This window comes from Hoplias malabaricus, chromosome 2, assembly GCF_029633855.1.
Source record: "Hoplias malabaricus isolate fHopMal1 chromosome 2, fHopMal1.hap1, whole genome shotgun sequence".
Lineage (NCBI taxonomy): Eukaryota > Metazoa > Chordata > Actinopteri > Characiformes > Erythrinidae > Hoplias > Hoplias malabaricus.
This window is the reverse complement of record NC_089801.1, coordinates 37,200,963-37,227,014: the sequence shown is the minus strand read 5'-3', so window position 1 is coordinate 37,227,014 and position 26,052 is coordinate 37,200,963. Positions and strand designations below refer to the sequence as shown.

The window sequence follows — 26,052 nt, the reverse complement described above, 5'->3', positions numbered from 1 at the left end:
TAAAGTCAAGTAGAATAGCTTGGTTCTACAGTCCTCATCCTCTAAAACCACACACACAATTAACTAGAGCAACACCTTCAACAACATCTACACCTTCAATTTAACTTTATAAATTAACATTAAACAGCATCTACATCTTTAACTACATCTACACTTTTAATTACACTTACACATAAACATTTAACCACATCTACACCTTTATATAAACATATCTTTAAGTACACATACAATTTTATTTGCTGGATGAGTTTATGACAAACAAACTGCACATGGACACATTTGGCTCATAAAACTCTGTCACTGCAGAAAACAGAGACCACCCCTAATTAAGACCCTTCACTTCAGAAGTAGAATAAAGAGGAAATTGATGAACACTGTCCACAAATGTTTAGCCACTAAGTAAATTAACTTTGTTGAGTAGATGTGGCACTTAGTGCTAACCGTTAATATAATCATAATGAGGCCATTATTAGAGTCTGAATATAATAAGAACTGAAGGACACACTGAGTGATCACTCTTCTGGTCAGAATATGGGAGCAATACCTGTTCAAAACCTGCTTACAGATCTGCTCAGCAAATATCACTCATAGCAGTTCATTAATCATTAATTATACACATAATATCTGATCTTTAATTACAGACATGTAACATTTTATTCTGAACCTAGAAGTATTTTCTCTTTTTATCAATGAATAAATAGTAATTACATAGTTCCTTGCACTGGCAAAAAAAAACTCCCATTAGGGTGGTCTTCTCAAGGGTACCTCCTGTTGTATATAAAGTCTAGTAACAGAACTTTATCAAAATCCACTTCTACTCTAGATGATTAAGTTCCATAGATTTCAAACACACATCTTCATTTCCTGTTTATTTTGTTTATCCTCTTTTTCTCTTTAAATCATTTTGATTGAAAATGTACAAATAATACCAGCAAAAATTTCTGCAGGTGAATAGTTGTGCATTTATATAATTTTGCTACAGACTTTTTGAGTTTTCTCAAGTAAAAGTCACAAAAGTGAATCTCTTAATTTACAGAAAACTAAAATATAAACGTATACCAAATATTTACAGCATCCAGAACTACAAAACCTGAGTTATAGTAACTTGAAAAAAAACTGTTTGCTTTTAGGGTTTGGAAAGAGCTCACCTGTGAGCCTTATATTTTAATAGGTGACCCTAATACCACTGCTGTAGCTTTGAGGATACACATTGTTTGTTCCTTTAATGAGCAGAGCATTACAGGACCTTTGTTTTGACAGCAGGACTCTGGCATTTTAACAAAAGTTATGTTTTGAAAATGTACAAAAACACACATCCAGAGGAAGAAAATCTATCCAACATTTAAGGAATGTACTCTAACATTTAAGCGACACGGCAGGTAGTGTCACAGTCACATAGTTACAGGATCCTGGAGGTTGTGGGTTCAAGAGCTTGGTGTGTTCTCCTCGTGTCCACGTGGGTTTTCTCTGGGTGCTCCAGTTTCCTCCCATGGTCCAAAAACACATATTGGCAGGTGAATTGGCAACTCAAATGTGTCCATAGTGTGTGAGTGAATGTGTATGTGTGTGTCGCCCTGTGAAGGACTGGAGCCCCCTCCAGGGTGCATTCCTGCCTTGTGCCCAGTGATTCTGGATAAGTGCTTACAGACAATGAATGAATGAATCTAACATTTAAAACTACTGATGCACATTTTTGGGGGTGGTGTGGAGTTTAACACTTATGTTATACAGAAAACATATATAAAAGTGCACACACTACCCTGTGTACACAAAAGTGGATATATATGGATCCAGTCACTTTTTTGAAATTCAGGGTGCCTACAGAGATGAAAATATCATAAAACGAGTAGGAAAAGCAGTAATAGGTTTGATTCAACACATGCAGAAATGTAAGTAAGTTCTATTAAAGTGTGAAACTGTAACATTCATTTATTCATACTTAGTAATATATATATATATATATATATATATATATATATATATATATATATATATATAAATATAAATAAAAATCTCACATTCATTTACATATCTTGAATACTTTGCACACAGCTGCTGTTTGTCCAGGGTTTGGCTGAAATTTGTATGAAGCTTCTGATTGGCTGATTGCTGATTAAAGTCTCCAATAAATGAAACACTGAGAGAGAGGTCTTCACTCCACGGCTGGAAAACAAAACGTGAGTGTTCCCTCTGTCTTCTTCTGTCTGAGTAGACCTCAGTTCTAATTGGGTGACGTAGTCCTGCTTTGGTTATTGGCTTCTAAATTTCTTGAGTTGTCTCATTTGTTACTTTGTAATTAAACTCTTGTTATTATTTAAAGTGGGTTTAAATAATTTAATCTGTTATCTCATCATAAATTGATAGCTATAATCATCTTCCTGAGATGTTTATTGTAAGCTCCAATATATGTGTGTTTCTGATAAAGTGATCTTATTGGTAGAAAATCTGATGATGTCACTGCAGTTCAGCAGTGTTCACTGTAAGTCTTCTCTGTCTCTTTCCTGGACAGGTCAGCGCTGACACTACACTTCAGTTCACTGACACTACACTTGTCTGAATTCTTCAGCTGGACGCATCCCATCATCTCTTAGGTGCATTTTCATTCTTTAGACACTGATTCAGTTTGGGATTCTGTTTGTTAGTGAGCTTTCAGGGACTTTATAGACCCTAGAGTTGTTCAAATTGTCAGAGTTTGAGGAGAGAATCTGAACTAATACATTGCTTTGAACACCTGAGTGATGAGTGACTGAGTGATCTTTGAACCAGCAACCCACACATTTTCACATTCACCAATCAGGAGAATCATTAAAGCCACTCGCTTAGCGCCACTGAACATACGGAAGCACTTTGTAGTCCTATAATTACAGTAAACATACTGGACCTTAATCGTAAGGGCTTCCAAAGCACCCCCACAGAGCAGGAATAATTTGGGTGGTGGATCATTCTCAGTGCTGCAGTGACACTGCCATGGTGGTGGTATGTTAGTGTGTGTTGTGATGGCATGAGTGGATCCGACACAGGAATGCTGCTGAAGTTGTGAAACCCCTCAGTGTCACTGCTGGACTTAGAATATGTCACTGCTGGACCAACAATATCCAGGTGACAGTGTTCTCTGTCACTGATAAAGGACTAGAAAACGACCAACACAAACTGTGCAGCAACAGATGTCCTACTGTCTCTGACTTTATATCTACAAGGCAGACCAATGAGGTAGAGGTGTCTAATGATCAGTGTAGGCTCCCTAACTTTCCTACAGGAAGAAGCAAAGTTCTTGTTTGTGAAATGTCGTCACTGGAATAAGACTATTCAAAAGTTGTTGGGAAGCATTTCTATTGGTCCATTCATTGTGACATTGTGACCATAAAAATGGGTAAATAAGTGATACAAAATTGCAACGATGATATGTGCTAATAATTTACTGTTTATACTCATTCACTGTATGTCTGTGTTCGTTTCTCTAACCACAGACTTCACTATGAAGATGACCTGGTCCACTCTGGTGCTGCTGGTGGTTCTGAGTGCTACAGTGTCCACTGAAGCTGATTTGATTGCAAGGCATTTGAAAAATAATATGAGTGGAGCGGATTGTAATGATACAATGAGAGCACGAAAATTAAATTTAAAACAGGAGAAATGTGAAAAAAAATTTACTTTCATTGTTGAATGTTTGACATTGCCCACAGATGTAAGCGTGTGTATATATGGATGTTAGAGCGTGCTGCCATTGAGTTCCCTCTCTTTTTTTCAGGAAAACATATGGTTATTTCAGCAAGACAGGTCAGCAATTCCAGGCCTCAGTGTTCATGTGCTACAACACGCCTATAGACATGATGCGTCCCGAAGAAGAGAATCAGACAACGGTAACCACAGAGCAAATGAATACTTCTATTGAGGGAGATGGGACAAAACATCCATTCACAAACCTGCAAAAATTAGTCTCCTCAGTTCCCAAATGCTTACATAGTGGCATTAAGAGTAAAGATGATGTAACACAGTGGTGAATCTTTTGTGTGTTGCAGGCATCAAATTCAATATGTGTTTATATTTACAAAATACATTTGAGCTCTTCTATGAAAACCCTGGATGTTTTGTTTTAAAGAATTTAGTTTTTAATACATTTGACATCAACACTTTTAGAAAACAGGTTTATACATTAAAATATGTGTATGATAACATATGTAACCCTTGCAGCATTGGCTGTTTGACCATTGGCTGTTACGTGACACTTAACATGTTTGTGCGTGGCTTACTTGTCGTGTTCATTGAAAATAAATGGGGGACTACACACGGCAGGTAGACGCAAAATGACACGGAGGAGGGAAGGTGTTGTCATAATTTTGACCCTTTTGAGACTCCATACCTGGGGTTGTGGGTTTGAGCCCAGCTCTGGGTGACTGTCAGTGAGGAGTTTGGTGTGTTCTCTCAGTGTCTGTGTGGGTTTCCTCCAGGTGCTCCAGTTTCCTTCCACAGTACCAAAAACACAAATTGGTAGGTGGACTGGTTAATCAAAAGTGTCCATAGGTGTGGGTGTGTTAGTGAAAATGTGAATGTGAATTGCTCTGTTAAGGACTAGTGCCCCCTCCAGGGTGTGTTCCTGCCTTGCGCCCAGTGATTCCAGGTAGGCTCCAGACACACTGCAACCCTGAAATGGATAAGCGGTTATAGACAATGAATGAATTATGTCCTTAAGGTTCACTTCTAAATTATTTTTTGATGATTACAGCTGCAAAGAATCATCATTCCATTTTTTAATATTTATTATAAAAATAAAGTATGTTTCTCGTGATATTGACAGTGACATGTTGTCACTGTTATATATATATATAATGGCCCCTTTATGGCGCACACGCAAGGCCGATGTTTTGAAAAAGTTAGAGACTGTGTTGTGTATAATAAAGGGTTAAAACTGTGTATGAGAACTGGTTGTTCATTGGCTGTGCAACTTATTTAAAAACATCTCAATCTCTAAGGTCAAACATCTCAATAAGTTCCAACATTTATTATTTTAATTATATTTGCAGCTTTTCCATGGTTTATCATGAATTTTGATGGGTATTGAACACTTTAGGCTAGAAACCCCGATCACATACCATATCGGATTAGGGAAAAAAATCAGATTTGTCAATTTCTTTATTTAAATCATGTCACAATAATCATTCTACAAACCTAGGACAAAGTGTTTAGAGGGCCATATGATTTTGTGCAATGTGGGCGACATCATGGGGTCATTGATGGGGTTTACATGAGAGCGAGAGACAGAGAGAGAGACAGAGAGAGAGAGAGACCTTAAGTTTAGAGAACTCAGCCTGAGACCAGAGGGTTACTGGTTCATTTCACAGGAATGGCATGAATAAATTGCATGCACGTGTCCTTGAGCAAGGCAACTAAACCCCAGACTGCTCCCTTGGCACAGAGCTAGCTGGCAGCCCCTGCTCCATTTGTGTGAGTGTTCGCTGCATCTAGTGTGTGTAAAGAATTGCTCACTAGTGTATGTTTGTTTGTTCACTACCATGGATGGGTTAAAGGCAAAGAAGCAATTTCCCCAAGTGGGTTAGTTAAGGTATATTTCCTCTACTTCTTCTTCGTCCTCTACTACTACTACCACTACTTACAGCAGATTGCAGGCTATGAGTCCAGTATTAAGGATTTTCACAGTATAAGAGCGAGCATAAGAGAGAATAAACCTGAGAGAAAAGAGAGGAGACAAAGGGGACCTGGGGTAATTTACATTATTATGTACATTGTCAGATACGTAAGTAGCTATAGACTTGACACACACAACTTTTGTTTTAATCATATTAGTACAGAAGGACATTGCATTGCTTATGTTTACAGTGCAGGTATTTTCTGTCTCTATTTTGTTACTCTGATGGACTATTAGAGTAAATAACCATTTTCTCATGTAGATTAAGAAGAAAATATATTAAGAATAATGTGGTCATGCATTTACATCACAAGAAAACCCTTGCAGAATAAGCACATTGTCTATATATATAAAAAAAAATCTAAATCTACATGGCCCTGTGTGAAAAAGTGTTGGCCCACACTGTTTATCACACCTGAGTTCAATTTCTCTAGCCACACCAGGGGCCTGATTAATGTCACACCTGTTCACAATCAAGAAATCACTTAAATAGGACCTGCCTGACAAAGCGAAGTAGACCAAAAGATCCTCAAAAGCTAGACATCATGCCAAAATCCAAAGAAATTCACGAACAAATGAGAAAGTAAGTAATTGAGATCTATCCGTCTGTAAAAGGTAATAAAGCCATTTCTAAAGTTTTGGGACTCCAGTGAACCACAGTGAAAGCCATAATCCACAAATGGCGAAAACGTGGAACAGTGGTGAACCTTCCCAGGAGCGGGTGGCCGACGAAAATTACGAAGAGTGCAGCGACGACTCATCCAAGAAGTCACAAAAGGCCCCACAACAACATCCAAAGAACTGCAGGCCTCAGTTACCTTAGTTAAGATCAGCATTCATGACTCCACCATAAGAAAGAGACTGGGCAAAAATGGCCTGCATGGCAGAGTGCCAAGACCAAAACCACTGCTGAGCAAAATGAACATTAAGGCTCATCTCAATTTTGCCAGAAAACATCTTGATGATCCCCAAGACTTTTGGGAAAATACTCTGTGGACTGACGAGACAAAAGCTGAACTTTTTGGAAGGTGTGTTTCCCATTGCATCTGGCATAAAATAACACCGCATTTCAGAAAAAGAACATCATACCTACAGTAAAATATGGTGTTAGTGTGATGGTCTGGGGCTGTTTTGGTGCTTCAGGACCAGGAAGACTGTGATAAATTGAAACATGAATTCAGCTGTCTATCAAAAAATCCTGAAGGAGACTGTCCTGTCATCTGTTTGTGACCTCAAGCTGAAACGAACTTGGGTTCTGCAACAGGACAATAATCCAAAACACACCAGCAAGTCCACCTCTAAATGACTGAAGTAAAACCAAATGAAAACTTTCGGAGTGGCCTAGTCAAAGTCCTGACCTGGATCCTATTGAGATGCTGTGGCATGACCTTTAAAAAGGCCATTCATGCTCAAAAAGTAAAAAATAGCTACTCATTATACAAACAGTACATTAATAGAATACCCTCTGGTGGATGGGGTACATTGGGTATCTGAGAAGCTATTCACTGCACTGGCAGCAGATGCTTCAAAGCCAGTGGGTCTGGGTTTAAGGGCCTCTGTGTCGAGGCAGCAGGACGGGCAGATGTGTTCCCAGACTGAAGGGGGTCTAGGGGTCCAGGAACACCCAGAAACACCGCCGGCTTCTCTGGGACCGAGCTCATCTGAGATGGACTGTTTTTGGAAATCATGCACGTCGTGTCCTCCTGGCCAAAGAGGAAAAAGACTGTCTGGAATGATATCGGCACAAAGTTCAAAAGCCAGCGGCTCTGATGGTATAGGTGGGTGTTAGTGCCCATGGCATGGGTAAGTCACACATCTGTGAAAGCACCATTAATGCTGAAAGGTACATACAGGTTTTAGAGCAACATATGCTGCAATCCAAGCAACGTCTTTTTCAGTGATGTCCCTGCTTATTTTAGCCAGACAATGCCACATTCTGCACGTGTTACAACAGCATGGCTTCGTAGTAAAAGAGTGCAGGTACTAGACTTGCCTGCCTGAAGTCCAGACCTGTCTCCCATTGAAAATGTGTGGCGCATTATGTAGCACAAAATACGACAACGGAGATCCCGGACTGCTGAGCAACTGAAGTTGTACATTGAGCAAGAATGGGAAAGAATTCCACCTACAAAGCTTCAACAATCAGTGTCCTCAGTTCCCAAATGCTTATTGAGTGTTGTTAAAAGGAAAGGTGATGTAACACAGTGGTAAACATGCCCCTGCCCCAACTTGATGAACATATTGAAGGTTTCAAATACAAAATGAGTGAATATTTGCCAAAAAAACAATAAAGTTTATCCATTTGAACATTAAGAATCTTGTCTTTGTAGTGTACTCAATTGTATATAGGTTGAAAATCATCTTATTCTGTTTTTATTTAGGTTTTACATCTAACATTGGAATTGGGGTTGTACACCTAACATTGTCCAAACATTGGAATTGGGGTTGTACTTAACAAGGGCTTGAAACAACTTTACACTTTGTAATTAATTTCAGCCTCTAATGGTGCACGCTTTATAGCTAAACGATGCCTCATCATTCACATTTAGCTTGTTTAAGCTGCATCCAGGATGTTTCTAGACTTCCTAGACTTCTGGGTCACACAGAAATTTGACAGGCACAAATACAGCTGCACCCCTCTGCTTCCCAATCAGACACAGGGACAGAAATGTGCATCTAGCAAAAAGCAAATTTAACACCAATAGTTTAGAGGATTCAAGAGTAAAAGGGGTGTTACTCTGCTATTGATGAGAAAAGAATAACCAATCAACATTAAAGAATTTTTAATTATAGCATTCATTTTGTTTATGTGCACTTCCTTGAACAAATTAGAAGATAAAATAATTCATTAATTGTCTGTAACCACTTATCCAGTTCTGGGTTTGTGGTGGGTCATGGGCCTACCTGGAATCACTGGACAGAATGCTGGAACACACCCTGAAAGCAGAACCAGTCACATGGTGACACACACTCTCAAACTTACACCTACACACACTTTTGAGTAGTCAATCCACCTACCAATGTGTGTTTTTGAGACACAGAGAGTGTCCAGTGTCCTCTTCAGGACTCCAGAGGAATTAATGCATTTTAAAGCATATTGACATCAATAGCAGGGTTTTACAGACTCAAGATTTTGTGTGAATGTATTTAATGAAACATGATAAACCAGGTGTTGGATGGTCACACATGAAACTCAGGTGTGGCACAGGTGTGAGTGTCTGAGTGACTGTGTGAGTGTGTGAATTTGTCCATAGCAGAGCGTGTAAACGACAGGGTGTGTATGTGAAGCTGTCCACAGCTGTGTGTGTAAGTAACTGGGTGAGTGTGTGATGCCCTGTGATGATGCTTTGTCCAGGGTGTGTTCCTTCCTTGCACCCAGTGATTCCTGCTAGGTTCTGGACCCATGACCCTACATAAGATGGATGTTATATGTAAGACATGAAGATAATTTAAAAATACCTTCAGAAATTTCATCCACTTTATTTAAATGAGAGGAGAGTTTTGCATTGATAAAATAAGGGAAAGTGAGTGGAGTCCTTGAGTCTCTTGTTCTGGGATCTGATCATTCAAATGTCTTCCAACAGTTCATTAATATTCGGATTCTGATAACAGTCTCAGGCTGATTATAGCAACGACTCAAACAGTGTCCAAGTGCCACGTCTAATACAGTGCATACGCTACAGGTCAAATGAAATGAAGGGGATCAGGGGGTTTGCTGCAGTGAAAAATGTTTGTGTCACATTTAGCAACTTTATTCACCATAGGACAAACAAGTAACAGTTTTTATGTGTGTAAGACTGTATCTATATATTTAAAGTCAAGTAGAATAGCTTGGTTCTACAGTCCTCATCCTCTAAAACCACACACACAATTAACTAGAGCAACACCTTCAACAACATCTACACCTTCAATTTAACTTTATAAATTAACATTAAACAGCATCTACATCTTTAACTACATCTACACTTTTAATTACACGTACACATAAACATTTAACCACATCTACACCTTTATATAAACATATCTTTAAGTACACATACAATTTTATTTGCTGGATGAGTTTATGACAAACAAACTGCACATGGACACATTTGGCTCATAAAACTCTGTCACTGCAGAAAACAGAGACCACCCCTAATTAAGACCCTTCACTTCAGAAGTAGAATAAAGAGGAAATTGATGAACACTGTCCACAAATGTTTAGCCACTAAGTAAATTAACTTTGTTGAGTAGATGTGGCACTTAGTGCTAACCGTTAATATAATCATAATGAGGCCATTATTAGAGTCTGAATATAATAAGAACTGAAGGACACACTGAGTGATCACTCTTCTGGTCAGAATATGGGAGCAATACCTGTTCAAAACCTGCTTACAGATCTGCTCAGCAAATACCACTCATAGCAGTTCATTAATCATTAATTATACACATAATATCTGATCTTTAATTACAGACATGTAACATTTTATTCTGAACCTAGAAGTATTTTCTCTTTTTATCAATGAATAAATAGTAATTACATAGTTCCTTGCACTGGCAAAAAAAAACTCCCATTAGGGTGGTCTTCTCAAGGGTACCTCCTGTTGTATATAAAGTCTAGTAACAGAACTTTATCAAAATCCACTTCTATTCTAGATGATTAAGTTCCATAGATTTCAAACACACATCTTCATTTCCTGTTTATTTTGTTTATCCTCTTTTTCTCTTTAAATCATTTTGATTGAAAATGTACAAATAATACCAGCAAAAATTTCTGCAGGTGAATAGTTGTGCATTTATATAATTTTGCTACAGACTTTTTGAGTTTTCTCAAGTAAAAGTCACAAAAGTGAATCTCTTAATTTACAGAAAACTAAAATATAAACGTATACCAAATATTTACAGCATCCAGAACTACAAAACCTGAGTTATAGTAACTTGAAAAAAAACTGTTTGCTTTTAGGGTTTGGAAAGAGCTCACCTGTGAGCCTTATATTTTAATAGGTGACCCTAATACCACTGCTGTAGCTTTGAGGATACACATTGTTTGTTCCTTTAATGAGCAGAGCATTACAGGACCTTTGTTTTGACAGCAGGACTCTGGCATTTTAACAAAAGTTATGTTTTGAAAATGTACAAAAACACACATCCAGAGGAAGAAAATCTATCCAACATTTAAGGAATGTACTCTAACATTTAAGCGACACGGCAGGTAGTGTCACAGTCACATAGTTACAGGATCCTGGAGGTTGTGGGTTCAAGAGCTTGGTGTGTTCTCCTCGTGTCCACGTGGGTTTTCTCTGGGTGCTCCAGTTTCCTCCCATGGTCCAAAAACACATATTGGCAGGTGAATTGGCAACTCAAATGTGTCCATAGTGTGTGAGTGAATGTGTATGTGTGTGTCGCCCTGTGAAGGACTGGAGCCCCCTCCAGGGTGCATTCCTGCCTTGTGCCCAGTGATTCTGGATAAGTGCTTACAGACAATGAATGAATGAATCTAACATTTAAGACTACTGATGCACATTTTTGGGGGTGGTGTGGAGTTTAACACTTATGTTATACAGAAAACATATAAAAGTGCACACACTACCCTGTGTACACAAAAGTGGATATATATGGATCCAGTCACTTTTTTGAAATTCAGGGTGCCTACAGAGATGAAAATATCATAAAACGAGTAGGAAAAGCAGTAATAGGTTTGATTCAACACATGCAGAAATGTAAGTAAGTTCTATTAAAGTGTGAAACTGTAACATTCATTTATTCATACTTAGTAATATATATATATAAATATAAATAAAAATCTCACATTCATTTGCATATCTTGAATACTTTGCACACAGCTGCTGTTTGTCCAGGGTTTGGCTGAAATTTGTATGAAGCTTCTGATTGGCTGATTGCTGATTAAAGTCTCCAATAAATGAAACACTGAGAGAGAGGTCTTCACTCCACGGCTGGAAAACAAAACGTGAGTGTTCCCTCTGTCTTCTTCTGTCTGAGTAGACCTCAGTTCTAATTGGGTGACGTAGTCCTGCTTTGGTTATTGGCTTCTAAATTTCTTGAGTTGTCTCATTTGTTACTTTGTAATTAAACTCTTGTTATTATTTAAAGTGGGTTTAAATTATTTAATCTGTTATCTCATCATAAATTGATAGCTATAATCATCTTCCTGAGATGTTTATTGTAAGCTCCAATATATGTGTGTTTCTGATAAAGTGATCTTATTGGTAGAAAATCTGATGATGTCACTGCAGTTCAGCAGTGTTCACTGTAAGTCTTCTCTGTCTCTTTCCTGGACAGGTCAGCGCTGACACTACACTTCAGTTCACTGACACTACACTTGTCTGAATTCTTCAGCTGGACGCATCCCATCATCTCTTAGGTGCATTTTCATTCTTTAGACACTGATTCAGTTTGGGATTCTGTTTGTTAGTGAGCTTTCAGGGACTTTTTAGACCCTAGAGTTGTTCAAATTGTCAGAGTTTGAGGAGAGAATCTGAACTAATACATTGCTTTGAACACCTGAGTGATGAGTGACTGAGTGATCTTTGAACCAGCAACCCACACATTTTCACATTCACCAATCAGGAGAATCATTAAAGCCACTTGCTTAGCGCCACTGAACATACGGAAGCACTTTGTAGTCCTATAATTACAGTAAACATACTGGACCTTAATCGTAAGGGCTTCCAAAGCACCCCCACAGAGCAGGAATAATTTGGGTGGTGGATCATTCTCAGTGCTGCAGTGACACTGCCATGGTGGTGGTATGTTAGTGTGTGTTGTGATGGCATGAGTGGATCCGACACAGGAATGCTGCTGAAGTTGTGAAACCCCTCAGTGTCACTGCTGGACTTAGAATATGTCACTGCTGGACCAACAATATCCAGGTGACAGCGTTCTCTGTCACTGATAAAGGACTAGAAAACGACCAACACAAACTGTGCAGCAACAGATGTCCTACTGTCTCTGACTTTATATCTACAAGGCAGACCAATGAGGTAGAGGTGTCTAATGATCAGTATAGGCTCCCTAACTTTCCTACAGGAAGAAGCAAAGTTCTTGTTTGTGAAATGTCGTCACTGGAATAAGACTATTCAAAAGTTGTTGGGAAGCATTTCTATTGGTCCATTCATTGTGACATTGTGACCATAAAAATGGGTAAATAAGTGATACAAAATTGCAACGATGATATGTGCTAATAATTTACTGTTTATACTCATTCACTGTATGTCTGTGTTCGTTTCTCTAACCACAGACTTCACTATGAAGATGACCTGGTCCACTCTGGTGCTGCTGGTGGTTCTGAGTGCTACAGTGTCCACTGAAGCTGATTTGATTGCAAGGCATTTGAAAAATAATATGAGTGGAGCGGATTGTAATGATACAATGAGAGCACGAAAAATAAATTTAAAACAGGAGAAATGTGAAAAAAAATTTACTTTCATTATAGGTACCCTTGCAGACATCACCCCCACCTGTACTCAAGGAACAGACCTGAAACAACAATATACAGATGGGTCAAAATATTTTCAAAGCAAAAAAGAATTTGCAAAAATTGTATGCAGTCTTGATCACGAAACTAATAAAGAATGTATTTATAAGGGGACATCTGTTCCAGGAACAATTAAAGTGGCATGCAAAGGAAATCAGCCAATGTACTATGAGCAACCTTGGATTTAAAGCCTAAGTAAAGATAAGAGAAAGGTTTGTTGGGGAAAATCAATCTTTAGATGAAGCTCTGTCAGTTTGGGCTTCAGTTCATGTATACGTTTCCTTGCTTGTCGGTTGTGGGATAGAAAACTCTGCTTGTGTTAAATGAGACTTTTGTACACAGCATTATCTAAGTGTAATATTCTTCACCAAAATCATTCAATAAATTCTGCAATCATATTCAGAAGTGTGTGTGTTTCTTCTTGTGCGTATTTTCTTCTGCTGTTCCCTCTGGTTTGTTTAAGATTAGAAGCACTGTGTCTTTTAAGGTGGAACCGGAGCAAAAATCACCCCTTTTTGTGGCTGAAGTTTAACTTGTCTGTAAGTGTTTATCCACTGTTTGAATTACCACAGAAACTCATTAATAGGAGTGATTTAGATTACTTAATGTAGCACAAATCATTAGTTCCTGCTTAATCCCTGCACATTGGAAAGTGTTACAGAAACAGAAAAAAAAGTACGCTACAATGCAGAAATCACAAACATCCAACCTCTCAATCCCACTGCAAACAAAACCGACCTGTATCTTTCTAAATATCATTACATTAACAGACACAGAAGCAGAATAAAAGCTATTTCCCAGTGTTTAGAAACAGAGAACATAAGAACTCAGTGAATGAGTTTGCTTTGCATCGTGCAGAGTATTTGTTTGGTGGCTGATTAGTCTGTTTATGGAAGTGTACAGGCAGACACTGACCTTTAACCTTTGCACAGCCCACAATAACATACATTTCATGTATTTCAGTTATTTGTTTTATTTTGCAATCACTATTCTGCCTCATGCTTTCGTCTAAATAAACAGTGAAGTTGCGCTCGCTGCGGCACAGGTCACCTTTGCCGTCTTGAAAACTTTTACCATTACAGATGTCCTGAATTGGGAGTTCATCAGTATTTCTAAAGAAAGTCTGCAGTTTTCCTTTTCCACAGAGACGTTCTTTACCCAGGCAAGGCGTCTTGAGATGTTCTTCCCAGCTCTTCATTGAGAAAGCAAAATCCTCTGGGAGAATGTGCTTCACAGAGATGTTGTAGCCTTTGTCATTTCACTTCCCATTCTTTTTACAGGGTTGGGCAGAGCTGGGAACCACTGCCAAAAGGAACACCAGGAGAACAGGCAGCCTCATCCTGAGAGAAAGAGAGATAGATAGATAGATAGATAGATAGATAGATAGAGAGAGAGAGAGAGAGAGAGAGAGAGAGAGAAAAAAAGAGAGATAGATAGATAGATAGTGTGAAACCTCTTCACAAGAACCTCTACCTAGCCACAATTTCCACTGAGCATAGTGACCCATGGCTCATGTGCAGCTGTGTTCAAAGTTACCATTTCATTGCTTGCTTTTCTATAGTTTGGTGAACCCTTATATTTAGTAGACTCTGTTACTTTGAGGTTCATACACACACATTGCTGATACATGCCTTAAATCATTGGTTCCCACCCTTATAAAAAAAGTACTTAAATTCTGCTGAAATGTTTATGCACTTTTGTATGAAATAAATTGTTTAATACAATGTTTTTATGTGCTTTTCAAAGTGTGTGTGTGTGTGTGTGTAGGGGCTCAAACATGTTCTCATCTACAAAAGAACCATTTGGCAACCATTGTGTTCTCACTGTTTAGAAAAATTAGATGCTCTGAAGCCATGTGACCTTGCTCAGTGTCAGGAGTAAACTAGAGGGATTGGCCCCAGGGGGATAAACCCTCTGATAAAACACCAAACTAGTGATTTCAGGCAAAATTTTCATGAAAGTCAGTAAATATCTTAACCATTTTCTAGTCCAGAAGTTTTCTTATCAGCATGACACACTCCACTTTTGGTCGAACTGGTGTGAGAACTGGTCAATGTGCTAAACTCTGGCCTAGTTCGGTCTTGACCAAGGTGTGAAAACATCTTCCACAAGACCAGCTACTCACTTCTTTCAAGTGGGTGAAACCCTGTGGTGTGAAAACAGTCAAGGGCTTGATAAAACAAGACCACCTGCCCTTTGTGTTCAGTCTAATTAAGCTAAATTTACAAGTTATAATATACACAATCAAGCAAAACATTGCAACCACCTCCATGATAATGTGCACATTGTCCATTAGATCAGCTATATTTTGTAGTTTCACAGTCACAGATTGTTGTCTATCTACTGCTCTGCAAACATTGGCTCCTTTCATTTCCTTTTCTTTAATGGTCAGGATTCTTAATTTAAGGAACTCAGCTGGACATTTAAGGATTTCTGACAATGCTCTGTTCCTCCCACAGTCTAAAGGCACTTTTTTGGTAGGTGGATTTGCCATGCAAGTGTCAACGTGTGTGAGTGATTGGGTGAATGTTTGACATTGCCCACAGATGTAAGCGTGTGTATATATGGATGTTAGAGCGTGCTGCCATTGAGTTCCCTCTCTTTTTTTCAGGAAAACATATGGTTATTTCAGCAAGACAGGTCAGCAATTCCAGGCCTCAGTGTTCATGTGCTACAACACGCCTATAGACATGATGCGTCCCGAAGAAGAGAATCAGACAACGGTAACCACAGAGCAAATGAATACTTCTATTGAGGGAGATGGGACAAAACATCCATTCACAAACCTGCAAAAATTAGTCTCCTCAGTTCCCAAATGCTTACATAGTGGCATTAAGAGTAAAGATGATGTAACACAGTGGTGAATCTTTTGTGTGTTGCAGGCATCAAATTCAATATGTGTTTATATTTACAAAATACATTTGAGCTCTTCTATGAAAACCCTGGATGTTTTGTTTTAAAGAATTTAGTTTTTAATACATTTGACATCAACACTTTTAGAAAACAGGTTTATACATTAAAATATGTGTATGGTAACATATGTAACCCTTGCAGCATTGGCTGTTTGACCATTGGCTGTTACGTGACACTTAACATGTTTGTGCGTGGCTTACTTGTCGTGTTCATTGAAAATAAATGGGGGACTACACACGGCAGGTAGACGCAAAATGACACGGAGGAGGGAAGGTGTTGTCATAATTTTGACCCTTTTGAGACTCCATACCTGGGGTTGTGGGTTTGAGCCCAGCTCTGGGTGACTGTCAGTGAGGAGTTTGGTGTGTTCTCTCAGTGTCTGTGTGGGTTTCCTCCAGGTGCTCCAGTTTCCTTCCACAGTACCAAAAACACAAATTGGTAGGTGGACTGGTTAATCAAAAGTGTCCATAGGTGTGGGTGTGTTAGTGAAAATGTGAATGTGAATTGCTCTGTTAAGGACTAGTGCCCCCTCCAGGGTGTGTTCCTGCCTTGCGCCCAGTGATTCCAGGTAGGCTCCAGACACACTGCAACCCTGAAATGGATAAGCGGTTATAGACAATGAATGAATTATGTCCTTAAGGTTCACTTCTAAATTATTTTTTGATGATTACAGCTGCAAAGAATCATCATTCCATTTTTTAATATTTATTATAAAAATAAAGTATGTTTCTCGTGATATTGACAGTGACATGTTGTCACTGTTATATATATATATAATGGCCCCTTTATGGCGCACACGCAAGGCCGATGTTTTGAAAAAGTTAGAGACTGTGTTGTGTATAATAAAGGGTTAAAACTGTGTATGAGAACTGGTTGTTCATTGGCTGTGCAACTTATTTAAAAACATCTCAATCTCTAAGGTCAAACATCTCAATAAGTTCCAACATTTATTATTTTAATTATATTTGCAGCTTTTCCATGGTTTATCATGAATTTTGATGGGTATTGAACACTTTAGGCTAGAAACCCCGATCACATACCATATCGGATTAGGGAAAAAAATCAGATTTGTCAATTTCTTTATTTAAATCATGTCACAATAATCATTCTACAAACCTAGGACAAAGTGTTTAGAGGGCCATATGATTTTGTGCAATGTGGGCGACATCATGGGGTCATTGATGGGGTTTACATGAGAGCGAGAGACAGAGAGAGAGACAGAGAGAGAGAGAGACCTTAAGTTTAGAGAACTCAGCCTGAGACCAGAGGGTTACTGGTTCATTTCACAGGAATGGCATGAATAAATTGCACGCACGTGTCCTTGAGCAAGGCAACTAAACCCCAGACTGCTCCCTTGGCACAGAGCTAGCTGGCAGCCCCTGCTCCATTTGTGTGAGTGTTCGCTGCATCTAGTGTGTGTAAAGAATTGCTCACTAGTGTATGTTTGTTTGTTCACTACCATGGATGGGTTAAAGGCAAAGAAGCAATTTCCCCAAGTGGGTTAGTTAAGGTATATTTCCTCTACTTCTTCTTCGTCCTCTACTACTACTACCACTACTTACAGCAGATTGCAGGCTATGAGTCCAGTATTAAGGGTTTTCACAGTATAAGAGCGAGCATAAGAGAGAATAAACCTGAGAGAAAAGAGAGGAGACAAAGGGGACCTGGGGTAATTTACATTATTATGTACATTGTCAGATACGTAAGTAGCTATAGACTTGACACACACAACTTTTGTTTTAATCATATTAGTACAGAAGGACATTGCATTGCTTATGTTTACAGTGCAGGTATTTTCTGTCTCTATTTTGTTACTCTGATGGACTATTAGAGTAAATAACCATTTTCTCATGTAGATTAAGAAGAAAATATATTAAGAATAATGTGGTCATGCATTTACATCACAAGAAAACCCTTGCAGAATAAGCACATTGTCTATATATATAAAAAAAAATCTAAATCTACATGGCCCTGTGTGAAAAAGTGTTGGCCCACACTGTTTATCACACCTGAGTTCAATTTCTCTAGCCACACCAGGGGCCTGATTAATGTCACACCTGTTCACAATCAAGAAATCACTTAAATAGGACCTGCCTGACAAAGCGAAGTAGACCAAAAGATCCTCAAAAGCTAGACATCATGCCAAAATCCAAAGAAATTCACGAACAAATGAGAAAGTAAGTAATTGAGATCTATCCGTCTGTAAAAGGTAATAAAGCCATTTCTAAAGTTTTGGGACTCCAGTGAACCACAGTGAAAGCCATAATCCACAAATGGCGAAAACGTGGAACAGTGGTGAACCTTCCCAGGAGCGGGTGGCCGACGAAAATTACGAAGAGTGCAGCGACGACTCATCCAAGAAGTCACAAAAGGCCCCACAACAACATCCAAAGAACTGCAGGCCTCAGTTACCTTAGTTAAGATCAGCATTCATGACTCCACCATAAGAAAGAGACTGGGCAAAAATGGCCTGCATGGCAGAGTGCCAAGACCAAAACCACTGCTGAGCAAAATGAACATTAAGGCTCATCTCAATTTTGCCAGAAAACATCTTGATGATCCCCAAGACTTTTGGGAAAATACTCTGTGGACTGACGAGACAAAAGCTGAACTTTTTGGAAGGTGTGTTTCCCATTGCATCTGGCATAAAATAACACCGCATTTCAGAAAAAGAACATCATACCTACAGTAAAATATGGTGTTAGTGTGATGGTCTGGGGCTGTTTTGGTGCTTCAGGACCAGGAAGACTGTGATAAATTGAAACATGAATTCAGCTGTCTATCAAAAAATCCTGAAGGAGACTGTCCTGTCATCTGTTTGTGACCTCAAGCTGAAACGAACTTGGGTTCTGCAACAGGACAATGATCCAAAACACACCAGCAAGTCCACCTCTAAATGACTGAAGTAAAACCAAATGAAAACTTTCGGAGTGGCCTAGTCAAAGTCCTGACCTGGATCCTATTGAGATGCTGTGGCATGACCTTTAAAAAGGCCATTCATGCTCAAAAAGTAAAAAATAGCTACTCATTATACAAACAGTACATTAATAGAATACCCTCTGGTGGATGGGGTACATTGGGTATCTGAGAAGCTATTCACTGCACTGGCAGCAGATGCTTCAAAGCCAGTGGGTCTGGGTTTAAGGGCCTCTGTGTCGAGGCAGCAGGACGGGCAGATGTGTTCCCAGACTGAAGGGGGTCTAGGGGTCCAGGAACACCCAGAAACACCGCCGGCTTCTCTGGGACCGAGCTCATCTGAGATGGACTGTTTTTGGAAATCATGCACGTCGTGTCCTCCTGGCCAAAGAGGAAAAAGACTGTCTGGAATGATATCGGCACAAAGTTCAAAAGCCAGCGGCTCTGATGGTATAGGTGGGTGTTAGTGCCCATGGCATGGGTAAGTCACACATCTGTGAAAGCACCATTAATGCTGAAAGGTACATACAGGTTTTAGAGCAACATATGCTGCAATCCAAGCAACGTCTTTTTCAGTGATGTCCCTGCTTATTTTAGCAAGACAATGCCAAGCCACATTCTGCACGTGTTACAACAGCATGGCTTCGTAGTAAAAGAGTGCAGGTACTAGACTGGCCTGCCTGAAGTCCAGACCTGTCTCCCATTGAAAATGTGTGGCGCATTATGTAGCACAAAATACGACAACGGAGATCCCGGACTGCTGAGCAACTGAAGTTGTACATTGAGCAAGAATGGGAAAGAATTCCACCTACAAAGCTTCAACAATCAGTGTCCTCAGTTCCCAAATGCTTATTGAGTGTTGTTAAAAGGAAAGGTGATGTAACACAGTGGTAAACATGCCCCTGTCCCAACTTGATGAACATATTGAAGGTTTCAAATACAAAATGAGTGAATATTTGCCAAAAAAACAATAAAGTTTATCCATTTGAACATTAAGAATCTTGTCTTTGTAGTGTACTCAATTGTATATAGGTTGAAAATCATCTTATTCTGTTTTTATTTAGGTTTTACATCTAACATTGGATTTGGGGTTGTACACCTAACATTGTCCAAACATTGGAATTGGGGTTGTACTTAACAAGGGCTTGAAACAACTTTACACTTTGTAATTAATTTCAGCCTCTAATGGTGCACGCTTTATAGCTAAACGATGCCTCATCATTCACATTTAGCTTGTTTAAGCTGCATCCAGGATGTTTCTAGACTTCCTAGACTTCTGGGTCACACAGAAATTTGAAAGGCACAAATACAGCTGCACCCCTCTGCTTCCCAATCAGACACAGGGACAGAAATGTGCATCTAGCAAAAAGCAAATTTAACACCAATAGTTTAGAGGATTCAAGAGTAAAAGGGGTGTTACTCTGCTATTGATGAGAAAAGAATAACCAATCAACATTAAAGAATTTTTAATTATAGCATTCATTTTGTTTATGTGCACTTCCTTGAACAAATTAGAAGATAAAATAATTCATTAATTGTCTGTAACCACTTATCCAGTTCTGGGTTTGTGGTGGGTCATGGGCCTACCTGGAATCACTGGACAGAATGCTGGAACACACCCTGAAAGCAGAACCAGTCACATGGTGACACACACTCTCAAACTTACACCTACACACACTTTTGAGTAGTCAATCCACCTACCAATGTGTGTTTTTGAGACACAGAGAGTGTCCAGTGTCCTCTTCAGGACTCCAGAGGAATTAATGCATTTTAAAGCATATTGACATCAATAGCAGGGTTTTACAGACTCAAGATTTTGTGTGAATGTATTTAATGAAACATGATAAACCAGGTGTTGGATGGTCACACATGAAACTCAGGTGTGGCACAGGTGTGAGTGTCTGAGTGACTGTGTGAGTGTGTGAATTTGTCCATAGCAGAGCGTGTAAACGACAGGGTGTGTATGTGAAGCTGTCCACAGCTGTGTGTATAAGTAACTGGGTGAGTGTGTGATGCCCTGTGATGATGCTTTGTCCAGGGTGTGTTCCTTCCTTGCACCCAGTGATTCCTGCTAGGTTCTGGACCCATGACCCTACATAAGATGGATGTTATATGTAAGACATGAAGATAATTTAAAAATACCTTCAGAAATTTCATCCACTTTATTTAAATGAGAGGAGAGTTTTGCATTGATAAAATAAGGGAAAGTGAGTGGAGTCCTTGAGTCTCTTGTTCTGGGATCTGATCATTCAAATGTCTTCCAACAGTTCATTAATATTCGGATTCTGATAACAGTCTCAGGCTGATTATAGCAACGACTCAAACAGTGTCCAAGTGCCACGTCTAATACAGTGCATACGCTACAGGTCAAATGAAATGAAGGGGATCAGGGGGTTTGCTGCAGTGAAAAATGTTTGTGTCACATTTAGCAACTTTATTCACCATAGGACAAACAAGTAACAGTTTTATGTGTGTAAGACTGTATCTATATATTTAAAGTCAAGTAGAATAGCTTGGTTCTACAGTCCTCATCCTCTAAAACCACACACACAATTAACTAGAGCAACACCTTCAACAACATCTACACCTTCAATTTAACTTTATAAATTAACATTAAACAGCATCTACATCTTTAACTACATCTACACTTTTAATTACACTTACACATAAACATTTAACCACATCTACACCTTTATATAAACATATCTTTAAGTACACATACAATTTTATTTGCTGGATGAGTTTATGACAAACAAACTGCACATGGACACATTTGGCTCATAAAACTCTGTCACTGCAGAAAACAGAGACCACCCCTAATTAAGACCCTTCACTTCAGAAGTAGAATAAAGAGGAAATTGATGAACACTGTCCACAAATGTTTAGCCACTAAGTAAATTAACTTTGTTGAGTAGATGTGGCACTTAGTGCTAACCGTTAATATAATCATAATGAGGCCATTATTAGAGTCTGAATATAATAAGAACTGAAGGACACACTGAGTGATCACTCTTCTGGTCAGAATATGGGAGCAATACCTGTTCAAAACCTGCTTACAGATCTGCTCAGCAAATATCACTCATAGCAGTTCATTAATCATTAATTATACACATAATATCTGATCTTTAATTACAGACATGTAACATTTTATTCTGAACCTAGAAGTATTTTCTCTTTTTATCAATGAATAAATAGTAATTACATAGTTCCTTGCACTGGCAAAAAAAAACTCCCATTAGGGTGGTCTTCTCAAGGGTACCTCCTGTTGTATATAAAGTCTAGTAACAGAACTTTATCAAAATCCACTTCTACTCTAGATGATTAAGTTCCATAGATTTCAAACACACACCTTCATTTCCTGTTTATTTTGTTTATCCTCTTTTTCTCTTTAAATCATTTTGATTGAAAATGTACAAATAATACCAGCAAAAATTTCTGCAGGTGAATAGTTGTGCATTTATATAATTTTGCTACAGACTTTTTGAGTTTTCTCAAGTAAAAGTCACAAAAGTGAATCTCTTAATTTACAGAAAACTAAAATATAAACGTATACCAAATATTTACAGCATCCAGAACTACAAAACCTGAGTTATAGTAACTTGAAAAAAAACTGTTTGCTTTTAGGGTTTGGAAAGAGCTCACCTGTGAGCCTTATATTTTAATAGGTGACCCTAATACCACTGCTGTAGCTTTGAGGATACACATTGTTTGTTCCTTTAATGAGCAGAGCATTACAGGACCTTTGTTTTGACAGCAGGACTCTGGCATTTTAACAAAAGTTATGTTTTGAAAATGTACAAAAACACACATCCAGAGGAAGAAAATCTATCCAACATTTAAGGAATGTACTCTAACATTTAAGCGACACGGCAGGTAGTGTCACAGTCACATAGTTACAGGATCCTGGAGGTTGTGGGTTCAAGAGCTTGGTGTGTTCTCCTCGTGTCCACGTGGGTTTTCTCTGGGTGCTCCAGTTTCCTCCCATGGTCCAAAAACACATATTGGCAGGTGAATTGGCAACTCAAATGTGTCCATAGTGTGTGAGTGAATGTGTATGTGTGTGTCGCCCTGTGAAGGACTGGAGCCCCCTCCAGGGTGCATTCCTGCCTTGTGCCCAGTGATTCTGGATAAGTGCTTACAGACAATGAATGAATGAATCTAACATTTAAGACTACTGATGCACATTTTTGGGGGTGGTGTGGAGTTTAACACTTATGTTATACAGAAAACATATATAAAAGTGCACACACTACCCTGTGTACACAAAAGTGGATATATATGGATCCAGTCACTTTTTTGAAATTCAGGGTGCCTACAGAGATGAAAATATCATAAAACGAGTAGGAAAAGCAGTAATAGGTTTGATTCAACACATGCAGAAATGTAAGTAAGTTCTATTAAAGTGTGAAACTGTAACATTCATTTATTCATACTTAGTAATATATATATATATATATATATATATATATATATATATATATATATATATATATATATATATATATATATAAATATAAATAAAAATCTCACATTCATTTGCATATCTTGAATACTTTGCACACAGCTGCTGTTTGTCCAGGGTTTGGCTGAAATTTGTATGAAGCTTCTGATTGGCTGATTGCTGATTAAAGTCTCCAATAAATGAAAAACTGAGAGAGAGGTCTTCACTCCACGGCTGGAAAACAAAACGTGAGTGTTCCCTCTGTCTTCTTCTGTCTGAGTAGACCTCAGTTCTAATTGGGTGACGTAGTCCTGCTTTGGTTATTGGCTTCTAAATTTCTTGAGTTGTCTCATTTGTTACTTTGTAATTAAACTCTTGTTATTATTTAAAGTGGGTTTAAATTATTTAATCTGTTATCTCATCATAAATTGATAGCTATAATCATCTTCCTGAGATGTTTATTGTAAGCTCCAATATATGTGTGTTTCTGATAAAGTGATCTTATTGGTAGAAAATCTGATGATGTCACTGCAGTTCAGCAGTGTTCACTGTAAGTCTTCTCTGTCTCTTTCCTGGACAGGTCAGCGCTGACACTACACTTCAGTTCACTGACACTACACTTGTCTGAATTCTTCAGCTGGACGCATCCCATCATCTCTTAGGTGCATTTTCATTCTTTAGACACTGATTCAGTTTGGGATTCTGTTTGTTAGTGAGCTTTCAGGGACTTTTTAGACCCTAGAGTTGTTCAAATTGTCAGAGTTTGAGGAGAGAATCTGAACTAATACATTGCTTTGAACACCTGAGTGATGAGTGACTGAGTGATCTTTGAACCAGCAACCCACACATTTTCACATTCACCAATCAGGAGAATCATTAAAGCCACTCGCTTAGCGCCACTGAACATACGGAAGCACTTTGTAGTCCTATAATTACAGTAAACATACTGGACCTTAATCGTAAGGGCTTCCAAAGCACCCCCACAGAGCAGGAATAATTTGGGTGGTGGATCATTCTCAGTGCTGCAGTGACACTGCCATGGTGGTGGTATGTTAGTGTGTGTTGTGATGGCATGAGTGGATCCGACACAGGAATGCTGCTGAAGTTGTGAAACCCCTCAGTGTCACTGCTGGACTTAGAATATGTCACTGCTGGACCAACAATATCCAGGTGACAGCGTTCTCTGTCACTGATAAAGGACTAGAAAACGACCAACACAAACTGTGCAGCAACAGATGTCCTACTGTCTCTGACTTTATATCTACAAGGCAGACCAATGAGGTAGAGGTGTCTAATGATCAGTGTAGGCTCCCTAACTTTCCTACAGGAAGAAGCAAAGTTCTTGTTTGTGAAATGTCGTCACTGGAATAAGACTATTCAAAAGTTGTTGGGAAGCATTTCTATTGGTCCATTCATTGTGACATTGTGACCATAAAAATGGGTAAATAAGTGATACAAAATTGCAACGATGATATGTGCTAATAATTTACTGTTTATACTCATTCACTGTATGTCTGTGTTCGTTTCTCTAACCACAGACTTCACTATGAAGATGACCTGGTCCACTCTGGTGCTGCTGGTGGTTCTGAGTGCTACAGTGTCCACTGAAGCTGATTTGATTGCAAGGCATTTGAAAAATAATATGAGTGGAGCGGATTGTAATGATACAATGAGAGCACGAAAAATAAATTTAAAACAGGAGAAATGTGAAAAAAAATTTACTTTCATTATAGGTACCCTTGCAGACATCACCCCCACCTGTACTCAAGGAACAGACCTGAAACAACAATATACAGATGGGTCAAAATATTTTCAAAGCAAAAAAGAATTTGCAAAAATTGTATGCAGTCTTGATCACGAAACTAATAAAGAATGTATTTATAAGGGGACATCTGTTCCAGGAACAATTAAAGTGGCATGCAAAGGAAATCAGCCAATGTACTATGAGCAACCTTGGATTTAAAGCCTAAGTAAAGATAAGAGAAGGGTTTGTTGGGGAAAATCAATCTTTAGATGAAGCTCTGTCAGTTTGGGCTTCAGTTCATGTATACGTTTCCTTGCTTGTCGGTTGTGGGATAGAAAACTCTGCTTGTGTTAAATGAGACTTTTGTACACAGCATTATCTAAGTGTAATATTCTTCACCAAAATCATTCAATAAATTCTGCAATCATATTCAGAAGTGTGTGTGTTTCTTCTCGTGCGTATTTTCTTCTGCTGTTCCCTCTGGTTTGTTTAAGATTAGAAGCACTGTGTCTTTTAAGGTGGAACCGGAGCAAAAATCACCCCTTTTTGTGGCTGAAGTTTAACTTGTCTGTAAGTGTTTATCCACTGTTTGAATTACCACAGAAACTCATTAATAGGAGTGATTTAGATTACTTAATGTAGCACAAATCATTAGTTCCTGCTTAATCCCTGCACATTGGAAAGTGTTACAGAAACAGAAATAAAAGTACGCTACAATGCAGAAATCACAAACATCCAACCTCTCAGTCCCACTGCAAACAAAACCGACCTGTATCTTTCTAAATATCATTACATTAACAGACACAGAAGCAGAATAAAAGCTATTTCCCAGTGTTTAGAAACAGAGAACATAAGAACTCAGTGAATGAGTTTGCTTTGCATCGTGCAGAGTATTTGTTTGGTGGCTGATTAGTCTGTTT

General features: G+C 38.7%; 2 long non-coding RNA genes across 2 annotated transcripts; both read left to right on the top strand.

The window, feature by feature from the left end:
- Positions 1–11,575: 11,575 nt before the first annotated feature.
- On the top strand, positions 11,576–13,455 carry LOC136674509 (uncharacterized). The gene is made up of 3 exons (XR_010796056.1): positions 11,576–11,591; positions 11,924–12,005; positions 12,882–13,455. It is a non-coding gene; the product is annotated as an uncharacterized lncRNA (long non-coding RNA).
- A 10,165-nt stretch (positions 13,456–23,620) lies between these two features.
- On the top strand, positions 23,621–25,477 carry LOC136674690 (uncharacterized). Its single transcript, XR_010796085.1, has 3 exons — positions 23,621–23,636; positions 23,969–24,050; positions 24,927–25,477. It is a non-coding gene; the product is annotated as an uncharacterized lncRNA (long non-coding RNA).
- The last annotated feature ends 575 nt before the right edge of the window (positions 25,478–26,052 follow it).